At 44.2% G+C, this 14,700-nt stretch overlaps 1 protein-coding gene across 2 annotated transcripts in view; it reads right to left on the bottom strand.

Annotated features, from left to right (window-relative positions):
- STK32B (serine/threonine kinase 32B) overlaps window positions 1-14,700 on the bottom strand; it is a 263,300-nt gene that overhangs the window by 114,696 nt on the left and 133,904 nt on the right. The window lies entirely within an intron of this gene.

Below are 14,700 nucleotides of genomic sequence, written 5' to 3'. Positions count from 1 at the left end.
CACTGTGATCATCTAGGCTGATCTCCTGAATAACACAGGCCATAGAACCTCCCCAAAATAATGCCTACAACACATCTTTTAGAAAAAGAGCCAATCTTGACTTAAAAATGGTCTGTGATGGTGAATCCATCATGACCCTTGTTAAGTTGTTCCAGTGGTTAATTACTTTCACTGTTAAAAATTTACACCTTATTTGCAGTCTGAATTTGTCTAGCTTCTACTTCTAGCCCGTGCCTTACGTTACACCTTTCTCTGCTAGATTGAAGAGCCCATTATTAAATGTTTGTTCCCCATATAGCTACTTATTGATGTAATCAAGTCGCCCCCTTAATCTTCTCTTTGTTAAGATAAACTTGAGCTCTTTGAGTCTATCATGAAACTCAAATAGCATAAGTATACAAGAATTTTTAAAATTACAAGATGCTACCCATGTGTTTCTTAGGTTATAAATAAACTATATGATCTTCTGTTGTATTATTTGGATGAGAGTATATGATTGTGTAATTAAAAATACTGTATCATAATGCACATGAAAAAGGAGATATAATTAATGTTGTATCTCCAGCCTTAATGTTACCATTTCCTGACAAGACTGCCTTGCTCTAAAATCTTGACATTCTCTTAATGTAGTTTCTTTACTGAATATGCTAGGCTATGATAATAGCATCAAAACAACAAATGGACTAAAGGCAAAGAGAATTACTAAAAAGCCAATAATAATTGTTGGCCTTATGTAGCAATTTATACTTGGTGAAGTGCTGGATGGATAAGAGCTAATTAGACCACATTAGCTCTGTGAAACAGGTAATCTACAGTATTATTATTCCATGTTATAAAACTAAGACTGAGACACTAGATGCTTAAGTGATTTTCCCAAAGACATACAGCAAGTCAAGGCAGAGCCAGGATCAGTACTCCACAGCTGCTTATCCCAGACCTGTTGTCTAACCACTAGATGATTCTGCTTCTCTGAAATTTAATAATTTGGAAAGTGAGGGCCAGATTATCCTGTCCCACAAAAGAGCAACACAGGCATGGGTTCAGAGGGAGGAACTCTCAGCTAGGAGCCCCAGGTAGCATTCCTTTCCACTGGGGTCTGTCCCCAATGAAACAGGCTCAGGGACCGACCCCAAACTTCCAGGGATTTTTTTGCTGGCCAACACTAACCATGAGGAGGACCTGTGCCTATAAAGTGGCTCTAGCCCCTGCAGCATGGCTCTATTTCGTAGGGACACTACCTGGCTTTAGCTGCCCCGTACTCTCTTATCCCCTCCCAGCTGGAGTCTGCAGAAAAGATTATACAGCCCTAATTGCTCCTGAACTCCCTGACTCAAATGCCCCACATCCATCTCATGAGGTGCTCTTCAATGTCTTAGCATGGATATACATCCAGATTTATTAACAATTCAGTGAGAGGGAAGGCTGGATTGTAGGGTTGCCCTCGTAACCTCCTGCCAGTGATGTTGGCAGCATAAAGGACTGGGTCCTCACTTTCTAGGGTTTTTTCTAACACATACAAAACTCCAGTTCGATCCCCCACTCAACTACCTGGGAACTTGTATCCATCTATCTTACTCTGGGTGCCACTGATAGACAATTTATTCCCCACTTGCAAGCACAGCGACCAGATTTTAAGCAGGAAAACTTTACTGGGGAGAAGGAAAGGAAATGACAGGGTAAACTTAACAACAACTATTAACTTCTGCCACTGTTACCCCAAGGTCACAGTTCTAGCCTGTGAGGTTTTTACCCACAAAAGCTTATGCTCAAATAAACCGGTTAGTCTTTAAGGTGCCACCGGACCCCTTGTTGCTTTTGTGGATACAGACTAACACGGCTACCCCCTGATACTTGAGTCCTAGCCTTTGCGCATCCCCATATAAGAGCCATGAGTTGCTGGTGCAGCACAGTCACCCTTCCAGTTCTCCACTCAGTTACTTGGTCAGAAAGTCCCAAGGAAAACCTTCATCTGACTGCCTGCTCTGAAGCTATGCTATCTGACCCACTAAGGTGACATTCTGTGGTGATGCTGGATCGGGGAGGCATCACACGAGTTCTTAGGTAGATGAAGACTGGGGCTTATAACTAAGGCTATGTTTTAGTCATGGGTATTTTTACTAAAGTCATGGACAGGTCACGGGCAGTAAACAAAAATTCATGGCCGTGACCTGTCCATGACTTGTACTATATACCCCTGACTAAGACTTGAGTGCTTGGGGGGGGGGGGGGGGCGGGAACAGCCCAGGGGCATGTTCAGGAGGGGCGCCACAGATGCTTTGTGGGGATATGCGGTGGCACGTGGCCTGGGACCCACACAGGTGCTCCGGGGGCTGGCAGTCTCCGCATGGCTCCTGGAAGTGGCCAGCATGTCCCTGCAGCCCCTAGGCAGAGGCGTAGCCAGGGGGGCTCTGCGCTCTGCCTCTGCCCCGAGTGCCCACTCCACAGCTCCCATTGGCAGGGAACCATGGCCAACGAGTACTGTGGGGGCAGCGCCTGTGGGTGGAGGCAGCACATGGAGTCGGATATGCTGTCCACTTTTGGGGAGCCCCCCGAGGTAAGTGTCATCCAGAGCCCTCACCCCCTCCCACACCCCATGCCTCAGCCCGAGCCCCCTCCTACACCCAAACTCCTGTTGCTGCTGGGGGGGGGCGCATGCTCAGGTGGCCCCCTGGCCAGCCGCACTGGCCGCTGCAGAAGCCAAGGAGGTCCCAAAAAGTCATGGAATCCATGACAGACTCGCAGCCTTACTTATAACCCCTCAGATATTTTGCCTCCATAGCTGGAGCAGCTGCTCTCTGTATACGCAGCCTTCAGTAATGCTGCTCCCCATTCAGCACTGTTAGTGGGTCATAGTCCACTCCATCCTTTGCCTGGGATTGTAGCTGTCACCTAGATGCGGCTGGTGGCCTGGGACTGCTACTTTGTTCCGCTCATAGACTCTCTCTCATCTGGAACTGGCTCTGTTGTTCTGCTCCACCTGGAGACCTCAGCTGGGGGCCAGATCAGCTGCTCTGCTCTGCTCACAAGAAACTGTTGCTCTCAATTCAGCGATATTAGAAAGGGAACAATAGTATATGGGATCCTACACAGAGTCACCACCACCAGGGTGCCCCTTCCAACAAGGCAGAACTACAGACTCTTTCTTCCACTTTTTGGCTCTCTCCAAGGCCTCTTTCCCAACCTCAGCAAACATAAGCCTTAATCAGGGTGACGCAGAGCCCAGTCATTGTCCAGGCCTTGCTCAGTTGGTTCCCAACAGGGTGATCTCCAAAATATTGGCCCCAAGTACAAAACTTGGGCAAAGTACACCCCAGTGTTCTTAACTATCCACAGTAAATATGTAGATGAGGCACTGCCTTGATCAACTGACTCCCCTTGCTCTGTAGCAGATGACAGCAAAGAACACAAGCTGATATGTAAATGAGGTACTGCAGAGAACACAGTTGATATTTAAATGAGGCACTGTCTCACTCAGTCACCCTTGTTCTCCAGCAGAGAGCTCACTCAGTTACTTCCCTTCCCTCATAGGCTTCAGCCCACAGGGCTAACCTCTGTATGAAAAAAAGGAGTCAATGCATGTGATGCTCAGATTGTGATTCTAGAGCTTCATGTCTCAGTGGAGTTGATGTGGGGACTTGCTTGTCCCAGTAAGTTCTGCTTTGTGAGTGTGGGTACGGGATTTGAGAGAGTCATTGTAAAATTAAAACTGCAATCATTTTAGTCTGAAAGTAAATAACACAGAATGTTTTTATGATAATGGGTGACATTTGCTCAAACATTCTAAAACTATTTGTCTTCAGGCCTGGAAAATTTCAGGCAAATAGGTAAAAGTTACAAGCAAAAAGAGGAATTTAGACTAGAAACCATAGTCCAAAATAAATACTCTTGGTTGCTATGCTACAATAATGTTTTCTGTTGTGTCTGAAGACTATGTACACATACTCTTTCTTCAAGTGATCCCTCCCAAAAGTGCTCTCTGATAATTTGTTTTTCCGGAGTCTAATTATTTACTCTCCTGGCTCAGCTGCCAGAGATAGACCCACATACTTGCAGACTTAATGGCACAGATCTGTGGATGAAAAGCATGCAATTTTCTCACATATTAGCAGGCCAATAATATAGTAAAACTTGCAAATGAATGCAAATTAATCCACACCTCAGTCTCTTTCTCTGTACTACCTTTTAGCAGACTCAGATGCAATCAATTCAAAGCTCATTTTAATTGTGCAGCTTTCATGCTGGGTACTATGGTGAGGTTTACCAAGTTCAGCTAGTCCTTATGCTCACAATCCTGTGTCAATTTCAATCTCCATCAACTTATTTTTTCCAAATGCTTTTCCAAATATTTTTTTCCATTCTCATTTTGGTGAGAAGATTAAATAAAACACCAGTTCCTGTGCTGTATATAACAATCCTTATGAGAGGTGCCCCGTAGCTATACATGATAACCACATTCAAATTACATGAAAAACAGTACACTGAAACAGCACTGGGATTTACTGATCGCCTCAGCTGAACCCGGACATGACATGTCAGTCAACTCATGGTGCAGATGTACTGTGGCTAGATCTGTGAATAGATGTGGATAGATTTATCATACTTTAAAAACTATTCTGCAAGTTCTTCATTATCATTTCATGTTATCTCCACTGCTTATTTATATCACTTTAGCTGTACATGGCACTATAGCAGTAGTAATTATCATATGTATACAGCCAGTGAGCAAGGAACCCCATGTGCTACTTGGCACAAACACACAAAATGCAACTAAAGCAAGGGAGAAGTCAGAGGTTTTTACCCCTAAGCATGTGGGTACCCCAAGACACAGACTGTATATGGAGACCTTTCAGAAAGGTGGGATTTCAGGAGTGATATGAAGGAAGAGAAAGTATGGTTAGGAAATATGATGAGATAATTTCCCAAGTTTGGGAGTCAGCTGAAAAAAGGGTCAGGGCCTAGTCTTTAGCTCATGTAACTTGACAGCTCCAAGGATCTGGCTTCCTAAGCCAGAAGCATGTAACAGACAAAAGCAGCATTTAGGAAAGGGACTTGGGCAGACATATGTATGTTGCATCCTGAGGATTCAGGATAGTCATTTTAGGATAGTCCCTAAACATATATTCTAGGATGGGGAATTTTGCCTGGTTGCTAAGCAGTTTTTGAGACCAGACCTGGCGTGTTGTGCTCCCACCATACACTGTGCTGCTGTAACATATTGGCAACGAGTTACACTGACTGATGTGTGCAAAGCACTTAATGCGTTGCTGTCAATGGCTGTGGTGCTCCTAAGGAGCTGCTTCCCAAGATTCTCTGTCTTCCTGAGAGAGGACAAGGGGCCCAGCCACCCTGAAAAGCCAAAGTGAATACCAGGGAAAGCATTGAGGTGCAGACTCTGCGTTCTTCCACCACACAGGGGAATGGTGCAGTACAGCAGGGAGGATGAATTTGAGTCGCCGAAGGAAACAAACAAGTTATGTAGAATGCTTCTGCTGTTACCTATTGGCTAATGATGTCATGGATGAGACAAAATAGAAGTTTATCCTCCTCAGTGTTGTCGGTTGCAAGACTTGTGGACTGATTCATGATCTCCAGGAGCCACAGACTCATGAAATGGTGACATTTCTATAGTTAAAGCAGTGACGGATGATTATGAACCCAAACCATCTGTTAGTGTCCTATGGTTTAAACATAACTCCTATATCCAGGTGCCGAATGAATATGTCTCAATTTGTGGCAAATTTATGCCAGCTGGCAGCCCAGTGTGAAACTGGAAATGGTTGGGAAGATATGTTGCACAACTGCATTCTTTGTGGCAACAATAATGAAGCAATGCACAAAGGATTCTGGCAGAGCCCTTTCTGCTCTATAAGCCTGGACCAGCAATTGCTAATGCAGATGGCCCCATGTCATTGCCAGTAGGTAAAGAAGACACTCCAGTATCTCAAAAAGTGGTGCTACCTTTAGTCAGAGTAGAAGAAGCTCCACTAACAGCTAAGCAGATCACTCTATGGATTAACAGAGACCTTGTTCTGTCGCAGTTCTATCATTTCATATAACATGGATGGCCCAAGTTGATGGTACCTTCAGACATACATCCTTATTTTCACAGGTGTTGGGAACTAAATCTCCAAAGCGGAGTTCTCCTCTCCAGGCAAGAAAGTGAATACTAGGAAAACTGAACAGAACTCACCCTGGGATGACCTGAATGAAAACTCTGGCCAGATGTTATGTCTGCTGGCCACGCCTAGTTAGAGAAAGCAAGCGGTACTGGGCTGTGCCACACAAAGAAAGTTGCCTATGGTAGCAGGCCTATCACTATGGGAATGGACAGGAAGGCTTTGGATCAGACTACAGATCAACTTTGTTGGTCCCTTCCTTGAGTCAATGTTTCTTGTCATGGTGGATGCACATTCTAAGTGGATGGAAGTCATTCTGGTCAGAGTAGCTACTTCATCTGTAACTACTGAGGAGCTATGTTTCTTGTTGAGCATACGTGGACTGCCTGAGACCGGTGTCTTTACCAGTCTTCCCTGCACTTCTAGTTGGAGTTCCAGTTACTAAATTGAGCTGTTGATTTTCCTATCAAGGAACTTTGTTGAACTTTGAAGGGGAGAGATGTTGTATCCAACATCAGTATAGGTTCAGTATAGTTCTTTTAGAATAGTCCCCAAAGACATATTCAGGAGTGGGGAGTTTTGCCCGGTCCCTGGATGCCATTTTGTATGTTAATAAAGAAGCAGTTGTTGAGACCAGATCTGGTGTGTTGTGCTCCCTGCATACCCTGCACAGCTGTAATAATGTCCTAACGTGTTTCTTCTCTTATTTCTTAACAGAAGGACCTGTAACAATATGAGTATCTTTCCCATCAATTGTTCACAGCACTTACTTCATCAATGTAAGGGTAAAAAAAAAAACCTGCCAGCACTTTTTATTAGAAATAGGCACAAACTGCACACTAGTGATTCTAACCCAGACTGTGATTATGAACGACCCAAAGTTTTGGGGCATTCAGATCTAGAGTTTTGAGCCATTCACAATGTTCAATTTCCAGATCAGGGCTCAGACTTCGATAGCTCCCATAGTTCAGGGTGATCAGACATGGGAGGGAGACGTAAGGGCTGCCTCAGACCCAGCTCTATTTTTAACACTAAACGTAGTTCTGTTTCTGACCCAAGTACATTCAGATTTTTAAAAAATTCTGGCTTTCAGAATTATTATGCAAAGCAACATCACAGATGCAACATTCACACTCAGGCACTGATCCTGCGAAGACTTGTGTATATGCTTAACTTCAAGCATGTGAGCAATCCCTTTGCACTATGCACGTGCTAAAAGTTAAGCACATGTGAGAGTCATTGCAGGATTAGGGCCTTAGATACGACAGTAATACTTTGCAGCCATATAGATACAGCTAGAAAGCACTCTCAAGGTTTTGTAATACCTTTGACTTAGCAAGGCGGGGTCAGATTCTGTTTTGAACTATATCAAAAACCTTCAAATTTCCCTCTGTTACTACTGTGACCTAGAAAAGGCCGTCCAGGTTTTCCTAGTAGATCCACCATCTAGGACAGACTTTAGCACTTGCTGTCTGTTTTCTATAGCTAGTTGCCCTGTAGGAGTTTGATGGTCCTCCTTTTATGCCCTTCACTCCACCTGACCTTGCCTTAGTCCAAAAAAACCCACTCTCTGCTGCTGTCATAAACGATTCATGTTCTCTTGCTTTTGTATTAGAAGTACCACAGTCCTTCACAGACAGTATCTCCTCTGGTCTGATGCTGGCATTAGTTATTAAAGCTAGCCTGACCTTGCTAAAGAAACACTTCACACAACAAGCTCCACTCATTTCCTGAGACTAATTTACCTAATTTAAAACCACCATATTTGAAGATGCTTATTTTACCTCATGTAGCTGTCAACTTACATTTTCTAGGAAATTGAAGCACTTCTCCTGGTGAGATCTATCCCATTAACAGGCTTTTTGTTAAATTTGTGAGTGGTTATGAAAGTGAGAAACTAATTACACTAGCTTGAGCAAGACATTTTGCACACAGGTGCTGTTGAATCGTTTGCCACACATCTCTACCAGTACACCTTAGTCCTGATATGCAAGCATCTCAACTTATCCAGAGCCAAAGGAAAGGCAAAGTCCTAAGCAGCAGTGTAGGGAGCATAATACAAGGTAGAATTTAGCTTATTGTCTTCAGTGGGGTTGCACAGATATAACTGAGGGAAAAATTTTGCCCTCAAATTCCAATTCAGAGCCCAATTCTCCCCATGTGGAAAAAGAGATTCAGTTAAGTTTCCTTGTAATTCTTCTGCCAGTGTGAAGTTTGCTTCTCTCGGGAAGAAGTGAGGGATGCCCTCACACATGTGGCTTCCCCAGCTTCCATATAGACCTCAGGAGATCCCCAAGAGGAAATAATCTCATGTACTGGGACCTCACTGTTGCCTGTCATCCATGCACCAACTGCAGAGCTCTCAACAGGACTGAGAGATGGACTCTCTCTTGTTCTTCTTCCTAGTATATTAGTCCGTAATCCAGAGTACTCAGCCCCAGTGAGGTGAGGAGCATCCTCAACTCAACTGGGGTTTGAGCCACTTTGTGTTCAGTACATTTCAAGACTAGGGCTCTCTAGTGTGACTGGTCACCTGAATTTGTAGCCAGTCTAGGACTCTCAAGTTTAGATACGACTGCTCAAAACTGCTAATAAAACAATGTGCCTGAAATCTGTAACTTGGCACTACTGTCTTATTTTTTAAATGGTGAGTCAAAATCAGATTCAGTCCCTGACTCAAGTCCTGAGTACAATTATGCTCTCACACACCTTCCTTTCACTCTCGGGTTTATCTTGATTCCGGGGAGGTCTGCAGGATGAGCACTGCAGGAGAAACTGCTTTATCCAGGTACAACAGATGGGAGCAGTGGAAAAATCCCCTTCCTATTGCCACTGTACCTCAACCTTGACGTTGAGAGGCTATTTTGTTAATATTTCATTTAACATACTTGTTACATTTTCCTTTTCCCCAACAGCAACTGAATTTGTCATAGGGCAATGTGGACAGAGTGATAAGGCCCCTAGACCAGGCTCCTGCGTCCATAGAAGTTCCTGTCAAGGCACACAGAAGAAAATATAGGAATAGTTGAAAGGAAATAACCAAATAACCAAAATCCATTCCCTGATTTTAAATATCTACAAGTGAAGGGCTTAGGCACAATTTGGTCCTTCCACAAAGGAAGTCATTGACCACATAGGAAGAAGAGCCATTCTTGGTGTAATCTTTTCCTTTTATAGTGGGGTGGCCAACCTGGGGCTCCAGAGCCACATGCGGCTCTTCAGAAGTTAATATGTGGCTCCTTGTATAGGCACCGACTCTGGGGCTGGAGCGACAGGTGCCAACTTTCCAATGTGCCGGGGGGTGCTCACTGCTCAACCCTTGGCTCTGCCACAGGCCCTGCTCCTACTCCACCCCTTCCCATCCCCTCCCCTGAGCCTGCTATGCCCTCGCTCTTCCCCCTCCCCCCCAGAGTCTCCTGCACACCACAAAACAGCTGATTGGGAGGTGTGGAGAGGGAGGGGGAGACACTGATCAGTGGGGCTGCTGGTGGGTGGGAGGTGCTGGGAGTGGGGGTGTCATAAATATAAAGGGAAGGGTAAACACCTTTAAATCCCTCCTGGCCAGAGGAAAAACCCTTTCACCTGTAAAGGGTTAAGAAGCTAGGATAATCTCGCTGGCACCTGACCAAAATGACCAATGAGGAGACAAAATACTTTCAAAGCTGGGGGAGGGGGGGACAAAGCATTCTCTCTGTCTGTGTGTTGCTTTTGCTGGGACCAGAGCAGGAATGCAGGTCAGAACTCCTGTAAAGAGTTAATAAGCAATCTAGTTAGATATGCATTAGATTCTGTTTTGTTTAAATGGCTGATAAAATAAGTTGTGCTGAATGGAATGTATATTCCTGTTTTTGTGTCTTTTTGTAACTTAAGGTTTTGCCTAGAGGGATTCTCTATGTTTTGAATCTGATTACCCTGTAAGGTATTTACCATCCTGATTTTACAGAGGTGATTCTTTTACTTTTTCTTTAATTAAAATTCTTCTTTTAAGAACCTGATTGCTTTTTCATTGTTCTTAAGATCCAAGGGTTTGCAAATTGGTGAGGATTTTTATCAAGCCTTCCCCAGGAAAGGGAGTGTAGGGCTTGAGGGGATTTTGGGGGGAAAGACGTTTCCAAGTGGGCTCTTTCCCTGTTATATTTGTCAGACGCTTGGTGGTAGCAGCAATAAGGTCCAGGGACAAAAGGTAAAATAGTTTGTACCTTGGGGAAGTTTTAACCTAAGCTGGTAAAAATAAGCTTAGGGGGTTTTTCATGCAGGTCCCCACATCTGTACCCTAGAGTTCCGAGTGGGGGTAGCTGATGGGGGGGCTGCTGATGTATTACTGTGGCTCCTTGGCAATGTACATTGGTAAATTCTGGCTGCTTCTCAGACTCAGGTTGGCCACCCCTGTTTTATAGCTTCTGTTCCAAAGCACAGATTTCACCTTCAGCATGCAGAGCATGCAGATTCTGACCTAGATCCTTTTCTTCCTTTAAGTACTATAGTTGTGAAGCATGGCAAGAACTCTTCTATTTTACCTCTCTCCCCCTGCCCCAAGGATAAATGTGTTGGATGGAGTTTTCAAAGCCACCTAAAAAATCTGGGATGTCCCTTAGAGGTTTTTAAGGCCCGGCTTGACAAAGCCCTGGCTGGGATGATTTAGTGGAGTTGGTCCTGTTTTGAGCAGGGGATTGGACTACAAGACCTCCTGAAGTCTCTTCTAACCCTAACCTTCTATGATTCTATGAATTCACATTTATTTCTAATGGAATCTGGGCATCCAAATCCCACTGATTAAGATGTCAAAGCCTTTCCTCCTAACGCAGCGTCCATCCACTAATCAGATGCCCAGACTTGAGTATCACACACACAGTTATATAGCACGTTACTATAGATAACTTCCCAATAAGGGGCGTTATAGTATGATAGTATGCTTACATACAGGGTAATGTGTAGGGACTTTGAAAATTCCATTGTCAGGAAGTGCTTGATGGGAAATACAGCATATGAGGATGAAGGAATATTGTCTTGCATTGTCTTGGCTCTCATCTTATGCCTGAACCCTGAACACAGGACATGCGTGCGCGCGTGCGCGCACACACACACACACACACACACACACACACACACACACACAGGGCTGGTGCAAGGATATTTTGCGCCCTAGGCGAAACTTCCACCTTGTGCCCCCACGACCCCCTGGAGCATCGCTTATTATAAACTTTCAAAAATGAATACTGCATAATGTGGCATTGTTCATTAGAATTAATATACATTTGGCTTGAAAATTTATTAATTTCATTATTTAGTTTACATATTTAATGAAAATAAATGAATAACCTCACAGTGTTGACATTGTTATTGTTTTCACTTTGCACAACATAGCATGGATCTTAAAATAAATCATACATTATACACAATACACTGTTGCAGAGTAACACGTTATAATTTAGAATTTATTTTTCCACGCTTTCAGTTTAGCAAATTTAGAAACAAGTTCCTCCAAGTCAATGCTGCGAGCAATGTCATGTTCTATTGACAAGGTAGATAGCCCAACAAGTCTTTGTTGCAACATTGATGTTCGCATGTATGTTTTTATCAACTTGAGCTTCGAGAAGCTTCTGTCACCACTGGCCACAGAAACTGGGAGAGTCAAGAGGATGTGAAGAGCAATAACTGTGTTGGGGACACTATCTGTCAGCTTATTTTTTCAGATGAAGTTCAATACATCTTGCGGTGATGCACTCTTTTGGACTTGTCTTGCAATAGTTTGCAATTCATTGTACAAGTCAAAGGCATCAATATCTTTGGATTCACCATGTTGCAAAGCTTGCTCCAAATTCAAGCAATGTTCCATAATTTGCTTTGGTGTTGTATTTTGCAAACTGTAAACATGATATAGGAAGCCAAATACTGAACTAATTTGCTGCATCAATGCCCTACACTCCTCTCCCTCTCCAGTACCGCATATTTGGAGCCAATCAATTGCTATTTACAATTGAAGCCATTAGTGCAGCTCTACATTTCCCTTTAGCCCTGATCTCTCTTTGGCGCACAGTGTCTCTCTGGCTTTGTCCCTCTCTCCCTGCCTGGGTCCCAGTTTGCAGAAAGCCCCAACCCAGGGCAGCTCTAACCATTCCCCCACTGACAGAGGCTGGGGCAGGGAGAGGGGCACCAGGGCAGCTCAGCTCTGTGGGTGCCGTCCTCTCCAGCCTCCTGCGCAGGAGGGGAGCGTGGACCAGCAGGTGCCCGAGCTGTGGGGAAGCGCTTACCTTGGCCAACGCTCCGACGTCCTCTTCCTCCACCGGGCTGCCGCGCAAGGCTCTTTTGTTCTCGGGGTGGGGGGGGTGAGGAATGTGCTCTCCATGCCCCCCGCTGGGGCTGAGCTTGGAGGCTGAGCCGAGGCAGTCGCTCGTTTCCTTGTCAAGCCCCGCTGCCACCAGGCTCGCTTTTTGGCGCCCCCAAATCTTGGCGCCCTAGGTGGCCGCCTAGTTCACCTAGTGGTTACACCGGCCCTGCACACACACTTATTATCTTGCATACTTGGTAGTTACCTATGGGTATGCTATCTGTTATTCTAATGAGGAAAAAATGTTAAGATCACATCCATTTCTTTACTATGGTTTATGCAATAGTAAGTAATCCATTTTACTAAGTTTTCTTCTACCTTTTTTTAAAGAAAAAGAAGAGAATCACTATAATATGTATATTTTATTGAAATATCTAAACAGTTCTGTACCTGGCATGTTTTGGACCAAATACTATGCTCTTTTACACAGATGAAACCCCACTCAAATCACTGGGGTTGCAGATATATAAATAAGAAAAGAACAAAGCCCATGTTAGAAATTAAGATTTACATAAGAAGAGACTGAATAAATACTTTAATGTGTCGAGAGATGTGTATAACGTTGCAAATGAGCAGAAGGGAAGCTTGGGGATAATGCTCAATATTAATGGAAATCCAAATAATTCCTTCAGCAGCACAGGACTGGATTGCTCAAACAGTTTTAATTTACACACCTCTCCCCCCTCCCTCACTGTAGCCATTTTCATACCTTTTGAAAGAGGGAAAGTTAATATGTAGTTTGTTATACTCTCCCAATTAATTTTTCTTAGGAGCTAACCTCTGTGCTCTGCTGCTTTTGTCTATCTCCAAGATCTTAGCAATTGAGTAATGCAGATTATTGGAAGAGCAGAATGTTATTTTCATTTACCTCCCCCTGGGACCCACAAAAACATTGCTCACATATTCCATATTACTTGAAAAACTGTGAGTTTTGCTAATGTACTGTATGGGAGAATATGGCTCCTAAATATTCGGATCTTATTACCTCACCCAGCTGCAGCACTTCATTCTCCCAGCTCCCATTACTGTTACAGTAAAAAGGAGTATTTGATATAAAAATGAAATATCTCCTGTCTTTTTAGCTAGCTGCTGAGTTTATCAAATTGATTCAGGAGGGTCTGAGGAAGGAACCTAGATCACTGAATACTCTGATTTGATCTTGCACTAGACAGTTAAATATGTCCCACAGAAATTGGTTGTCAGCTTGGAACAAGTGTACAAGGTACAACAGCTAATCCCTGTTACTTAATGTTAACAGGGGTTACTGATGTGATTTGTGATAAGGGAATCAGGGCTGTACGTTAAAAGGGGAGGGGAAGATCACCAGGAGAAGAGGAAGGGAATAAAGAGGAGCATCCTGGAGGTTACTTAGATTGCACTTAGAAGGGGTCATTTCTAAAAGCCTGTGGGGAATTGGAAAGTATGAAACTGCTGCCCCAATCAGCATCATCTTACCTGATCACTACCATGCATCCCATCAGAGCTGTGCTGCACTAACGGCTGAGGGGATGGAACAGGCAGCATTACAAATGCACTAGATTTGTGTGGCTCTCAAGATCCATTGTATTGGGGCTCACAACCACCCTGTCCATTCTACCAGTGGGAGTGGGGTGGACAATTCCTCTCTCTGACAGATTAACATGGTGGAAACTCATACCATTTTCTGTTCCCTACCTATTCCTCTTCCCCCCGTGAATGAAACGATCTAGTTCTAAAGCTCTCTGTATCTGTTTCTTCATCTATAAAATGGGGATTATTACACTTACCCAGGGGAGCTGCCATAGAAGTACTATTTATATAACAGCTAAAGCTGGTTGGGAAACAGAATTTCTGTCCCATGAAAAATACAGAGTTTAAAAAACAAAACACTCCTAGACTTAAAATTAAAAAATATTTTCATTTTAGAAACACTGAACCATTCCCAGTACCTGGGCAGCATGAATGTTTCAGCGTTTCTGAAACAAAATATGTTCCCTGGGTTCCTGGGGCTGCCTGGTGGTGGAGCTGGGCAGATGGGGAACAGACGAGAGCCCATGGAGCTAACCGGCCCAGAATCTACAAGCTGGGTGCAGGGCAGCTCTCCAGGTGGGCTGTGAGGAAATTGCTCAGTCCAGGAAGTCTGGGAGGCCAGCAGCCTGTCAAATGGGAAGCCGGGCAGCCTAGAAACCCAGGTTGCCCAGCAGATGGGCTGTGGGTGGAATCAGGGATCCTGGGGAGGCAGGCTACCTGGGAAGCCTTGGAACCCAGAGATCCCAC

The sequence above is a fragment of the Natator depressus genome, chromosome 4, assembly GCF_965152275.1.
Source record: "Natator depressus isolate rNatDep1 chromosome 4, rNatDep2.hap1, whole genome shotgun sequence".
In the NCBI taxonomy this organism is placed as follows: Eukaryota; Metazoa; Chordata; order Testudines; family Cheloniidae; genus Natator; species Natator depressus.
This window is presented reverse-complemented; position numbering and strand designations above follow the sequence as displayed.